The sequence below is a fragment of the Belonocnema kinseyi genome, chromosome 3, assembly GCF_010883055.1.
Source record: "Belonocnema kinseyi isolate 2016_QV_RU_SX_M_011 chromosome 3, B_treatae_v1, whole genome shotgun sequence".
Taxonomy (NCBI): domain Eukaryota; kingdom Metazoa; phylum Arthropoda; class Insecta; order Hymenoptera; family Cynipidae; genus Belonocnema; species Belonocnema kinseyi.
In genome coordinates, this window is record NC_046659.1 from 68,511,546 (window position 1) to 68,517,999 (window position 6,454).

Genomic DNA, 6,454 nt, shown 5'->3' on the forward strand with positions numbered 1-6,454 from the left:
GCTTTCTAAAACGGGCATTGGAATGTATCTATAGAAGGGCATCCATTCTTTTAAGAGTCCTAGGTTTAGGGCAAGTTGTTGATGTATAATGCCCGCTACATCGTTATGCCTGTACGTATATTCTCTCTGAGCCATTACGCGACAGCCATCAATAATGTGCTCGATGGATTCCTTGGTATCTCCACATAATCGGCACCGGTCAACCACGTCTTGATGTAACACGTGTTTGCGATAATTCCTGGTGCTGACAACCTTGTCCTGTATTACAATGACGAAGCCTTCTGTCTCTGGATACCTTTTCTTAGCCAAATATTAGATGCCTCACTATCCACTTCATTTTGATCTAACGTGTTAGGGTGCTCGCTATGGATGGCTTTCTGCCTCCATTGTATTTCTAATTCCTTTATGGTTTCTGCCCTGAAATTCATGGCCCCATCTGAGGACAAATTTAAGGGCGTGTATTCAAGATCCGCTTGACAGATGGTACTGTAAAGCGCAACATTTCTTTTGCTGTTAAAATAGTCTCGCAACTGTATAACTTGTGACTCACACAGTTTTTTTACCATTAAGCCATTTCCCATGTGTGTACTAACGTCTCTTCCGCACCACATTCTTTAAGAATTATTTCGTTACTCACTTTGTCTATCAGAGTTTTCCCACATATTATGCGCATGAATCTCATGTCAATTGCGTTAATTTTACTCTTATCTTTTTCTTGATAAGTCCATGTCTCGCTACCGTATAGTACAGTCGGTACAAATATAGAGTCATGTATTGATATTTTAGCTTTATTTGATACATTTTTACTTCTGATAAGGGCCCCTGCTCTACCAATAACCTTCTTACCTTCGCTTATGCGTCTCTAACTCCTCATATATCTTCCCGTCCCTAGTAAATAAGCTACCAAGGTACACGAACTTATCAACTTGTTCAATTCTCTCATCATTTAATACAATATTGCATAGTGTTTTCTCACTCTTTCCTTTGAACACCATAGTTTTTTGTTTTATTTGCGTTAATTTTGAGGTCGTTGCTCTTCATACTTGCATTCAGTTTATTCAACATTCTTTGCAAGTCTTCGATGGACTCTGCCATAACAACCTAATCATCTGCGAACGCTAACCCACGTACCATTACTGTTTCGAGATCCACACCCTCTTCGTCGAAAAGAGCCATTCTTAAACACTTCTCCATAAATAATATAAATAACCATGAAGACATAACACATCATTGTCTAACTTTTTGAATAATATTGAAACAGTCACTCAAATTCCCAGTTACCCTTACACTTGCTTTGATACCCGTATATATTGTTTTTATAGCTTTTAGGCGCCATCCATTGACTCCGTACTCTTTCAGGACTTCCCAAAGTTTACCTTGCCAAAAGCTTTTTCTAGGTCAACAAATGCGCAGAAAACTTTTGTTTCTACTCTCAAACTTTTTTCTGTGATTTGCCTTAAGCTAAATATTTGATCCGTACATGGCCTTCCTCGCATAAACCCACTTTGGACTTCCCAAAACTTTTCTTCTGTTATTTTCATAACTCTACGAATAAGTATGTTTAAGTATATTTTGCTAACGATACTTAATAAGCTGATTCCTCTGTAATAATTGCAGTCGCTTTTATCTCCCTTTCTTTTGTATATTGGCACGATAATCGCTTTTTCCAATCTTCTGGGATGTCTTCCATCGTGTTTAAGCATTTTAGCGTTAATACAGTCTACCTCGGCAGCCTTACTGTTTTTTAAGTCCTTAATTATATCCCTAACCTCAGTGACACAGAGTTTATCAATTGAGTTGTCTAACGCATCATGTTGGACATCCCAGTTGTGGTGTCCAATAGCTTCAACTCCGAATTGTCCCCTAAAATAGTCTTTGAAAGCCTCTAGTACTCCGTTTGCATCATATAGCATTTCCCCATAACTGTTTATTATGTTCACAAATTCTGTACTTTTATTTCCGTTCATTTTTTTTTATAACGCCGTTTCTTGCTTCCTTCAAATTCGTATTGTATTTTCTTCTCTTCTTCTGCTCTAATTGTATCTTAACTATCCTTAATTAATCGTTTGAGTATCCTCTTTTTGTGTCTGTAATCATTTATGCGTCTATTTCTTTCCTCATTGCTAAGACGTTCATTGCTTGAACATTGCGATGTTCAAAGTTCTTCTCCGCGTTTCTTTCTTTGATTTTTGGGCAGCCTGAATTTCATCATTATACCACGCATCACCAGATATTCTTCCTACAACCGCGGTACCACACACTTCTATCGCACACCTAACAATGATATTCCAGAACATTCTTCCTCCGCCCTCTATATATTTAATTGAAAAAATAAAAATTGTGTGCTAAAATTTAAGATTTCTTAAAGAAACTATTCTTAGTTATTTAAAGTATGTGAAATAAAACAACTATTGCTAGTATTTTGGAGAAAAAAAAATTGAACTGGAAAACTTATATAATAATGTAAAAAATGGTTACATCTTTTAGAAACTGAAAAGTTTGTATAATAACATTAAAAAATGTTACATTTTATACAATTATCAACATCATTATTCAATCATTCCAGTCAAAATTCTATTTTTTCACAATAATATTTGCAATGGTCGTTTTATCCGAAAATTCATGAAATAAAAATTTGTTATTAGTATGGAAGTCGTGGAAGTTAAATCTAATTTTCCACATTCGATGGTTTCTCCCAGCCGTAAAAGAGAGTCAGACAATATACCATCTCACATGCTCTTTTCATATATCCTTTTTTCTGATAAAAAATAATATTCGTTATAAAAGTATTTAATATTTGTGAATCTTGTCCATGAGTGCATATAATGATAAAAAATATCGATTAATTAGGTATTTCATTACTTATTTAAAAGATCCAGGTCAAAATCTAATTTTGAAATTATCTTCTTTATCTTAATTCGCTTTAAATATATCTAAAATGTTGTTAAAATGTAAATCTTTGAAGGTAGAAATTTAGAATCTAAAATTTAAATTCGTTTTCGAGTGATAATGTTGAGTCTTAAGACGATCCACTGCCGAAAGTTAGGCCTTTCTTAAATACCGTTTCATTTGAACGTTAAAGAATACACGTAGGTATCCAGCATCTGAAAAATTCTCATCCTCCATTGATCAGCTTAAAGGAGGGCACGACGTAAGCGTGTCCCGTTTGGCGTTATGAAAGTAAAAAGATCTTCAAGCGGAAGCTGCGTTCTCTGCTAGTAGAAGAAGCCTTACCAAAGGAATTTCGGTCACTTTTCCCCGCTTGATTCGTTCGAATGAAACCTGTCACTTCTGATCTTTTAAAATTTCAATACAAAATAATAAGATTTTCGAAATCTAATCCTTTTCCGAAAAATGTAATATTCACTATAATTAACCCTTAGTGACCACACTTCTGTGGAGTAACACGGTGAGCACACTTGAGTCCGAAGGACCCAGGCGACAAAAATCGCTATAAAAAAACTATTGAATATTTTCACTTGAAAATTTTTTTAGAACTTCTCAGGAAGTAACTTTAAAATATCACTTCAGACATATTGCCAAAAATTACATTTAAATAAACTTTAAAAAATGTTGAAATCCAAAAAGTAGAAAAAAATACTATTTTCATTTAAAAACTCATAACTTTTTTAATTTTTCATATTAGGGGCTAAAAATTTAGTTACGTCTTCTCCAGGTGTACAACTTTGAAAAAAATAGTAGTTCAGTGTATTATTCAAAAATTATATTTATTTTGAGGAATAAATTATGGCAAAAAGGGAAAAAATAAATCATGCTTTTTTGTCAAAATACTCTATTGTATTACTTGTCATAAAAAATAATTTTACAAAATATTGATGAATTCTTGAAACTAAACATAGTAGGCATGGAATTCAAACAAAATAAAGTGAGCTTCCCTTAATTTTATGTTACTACAATCATTACACATGGAGACGCTGTGCTTTTGGCAAACAGCATGGTGACAAGAGGCACATCCAGTGTTTGTTTTTCGATCCTTTATTGCACTGCAAATAGTACGCTATATATCATTTTTTTAAGTTTTGACATTGACAAATATACTTTCTAGACTTTATTATTTAATCTGCAGTCAATATACGCTTAAATAAAAATTGACTCCAAAAATCACTTTCGACCGTACTGACCACACTTGGGTCCAAAGCACCCAACTCAATTTTTAAAAAGCTGCTAAAAATAAACTAATAGTCCCGGTGTCATGCTAAATGGCCTAAAGCGTAGTTAAGCTCTTCAACTATCGACGAATGCTACAATAGACCTGCTCCCCTTGCATTAAGGTACTTAAAATTTCATTACAAAAGACCTCTGGGTCCCGAAGACCCATGTGTGGTCACTAAGCGTTAAAACCCAATAAAACTTCCCTCTCTTGAAGTGAGTGTAAATCGATAAAAGATTTAATTAATTTTTTTTAATTTCAAGCACTTTTAATAATACATTTTTATTTCTCTTAAAAGATTATTCAAATTGAAAATTGGCCAATTTCAAATTATTCAATCTGAATGGATTCAATCATGAACATTTTTACTGATTCTCCGTAAACTTTCACTAATTGAGATATTGAAGACTGAAACACTGATCTTAGAGAAATTCTATTTTATTTCCATTCAATTCAATATTTTGAAATTTTTGATTGCGGAAGGCAGATTATAAGCCCTCAATTTTAAATTAAAAAATCGTTGTTTTCAATTTCAAATAATGTGGTCAAAGTAAATTGAACTTTTAAAACCGAAGACGGCTAATAAAAATGTCCCATTAGAGAATTTAATTTTTTCAAAATTTTAATTGTTTAATAATTTATTACAAATTAAAATTAAACTATTTTATAATTTAAAAATGTTTTGTAAGCATTGGAAAGTTTGAAGTTGATTTGTTTTAAATTGTAGAATTTAAAACCTGATATGTTACAAATCAAAAATAAACAAATTCACCTTTACACTGGAGACAAAAATGATCTTGTTGGATTTTTTGTAATTTCTATTTTTCCGTAACTCCTCCATACTAGCCAATGCTCAGGTCGTAAAAATGGTGTGGGAAAAAAGTTGTGAACCTGAAAATTGATGACAAGCATGGTTAGTTTTTAAAAAATAAATCTGAAAACAAAAATGATAGAAAGCTGGTCACTGGTTAGTGCAATAGACTAAATTTTTCTACGTAATATCTGTAAATTTAGAGTAACTCAAAGCATCCATTCGTTGGTTATCGTAGCTATCGTTAAAAAAACTAGATACAAGAAAAGGCGGTTTAAAGTTTTAGGAAGCTTAGAATGTGATCAACTAATAAAATTTAAATTAACCTATATTTTCCGTAACTTTCAATATTTTTAAATGGTACTCGGCTCAAAATCTTTCATATGATTGTGGAATAATAAAACGGAAAAAATCGAAAAATTGACCTATGTATCCCCTTACGGCAAATTTTTGGGATTAAAAAATGACAATTGCTCACAATGCCTTCATTCTTGATGAATAAATAGTGGAAGGAATGAGCTGGTTGTCGATGGTTCTAAGGGAATAATGAGAAACGACAATGACGGACTTGCTACACGCGCAGTTATCGAAAGTCGAGACTTGCTTTGCACCTCCAGGAGAATAAGTGGGTTAACAGCATCTGACGATACTCGATAGAGATAGTGCCCAAGTCTATACTCTGTGGTCTATAGTTTCTAAGATACGTGTAAAAACGTGCGAAGGTGTCCTAGAAAAATCCAAATATCGGTCAAAGCACTTTCTTTGAACTTCAGAAATTCCAAAACAGTTTATTGCGGTACTCTTCGCTATGAATAACGTTCCGCTTCCTCAAACTCTAATCTCAGAACCTTTCTGAAAAGACTCATTCATTATTGTTCTTAAATTTCTATTAAAGAATTTGTACTAAACTTTTGAATCATTAAAACAAATTCTTTAAGGTGAAATAATTTAGTTTTTGATTTTTTATCAATAAGTATTATACATTTATTGACATACAAATTCCATTAAATTCCACCGCATATTGTGGTGAAGGGAGTTGTTTGAACTCCCGCCGGAAGTTGGTAATGTGAAATGTGTGACCTTTCATAACAGCCTAAGTACCTTGTAATTGTTTGTTCACAAATTTCCATAGGTCGTGTTTCTTAACCGATTTTTTATTTTCTGATTTAAATAGAAGCTTATTGAATTTTTAAGAGGTTTGTCGAAGGCGATTTAAAGAAAACTCGTTAATTTATTATTTAGGTTGAAAAATGCCAAAAACCCATAAATTTATATATTTTTGGCCTTTGAATTCTGTATTTACACTGTCAAATATTATTGTTATAAACATATTCACTGATTTCCTATTTTTAATCAAAGAACATTTTTTGTATATATATATACATATATATAATTAAAAATTTGTCATAAGGACAACCGCAGGATTTCGCCGGGAGCGGGTGCTAATCTGAAAAATTGCACCCGCTTCCAGC

General features: G+C 32.8%; 1 protein-coding gene across 2 annotated transcripts in view; it reads left to right on the forward strand.

The window, feature by feature from the left end:
- LOC117170252 (elongation of very long chain fatty acids protein AAEL008004-like) overlaps positions 1-6,454 on the forward strand; it is a 175,489-nt gene that overhangs the window by 110,537 nt on the left and 58,498 nt on the right. The gene's annotated exons all lie outside the window — the stretch shown is intronic.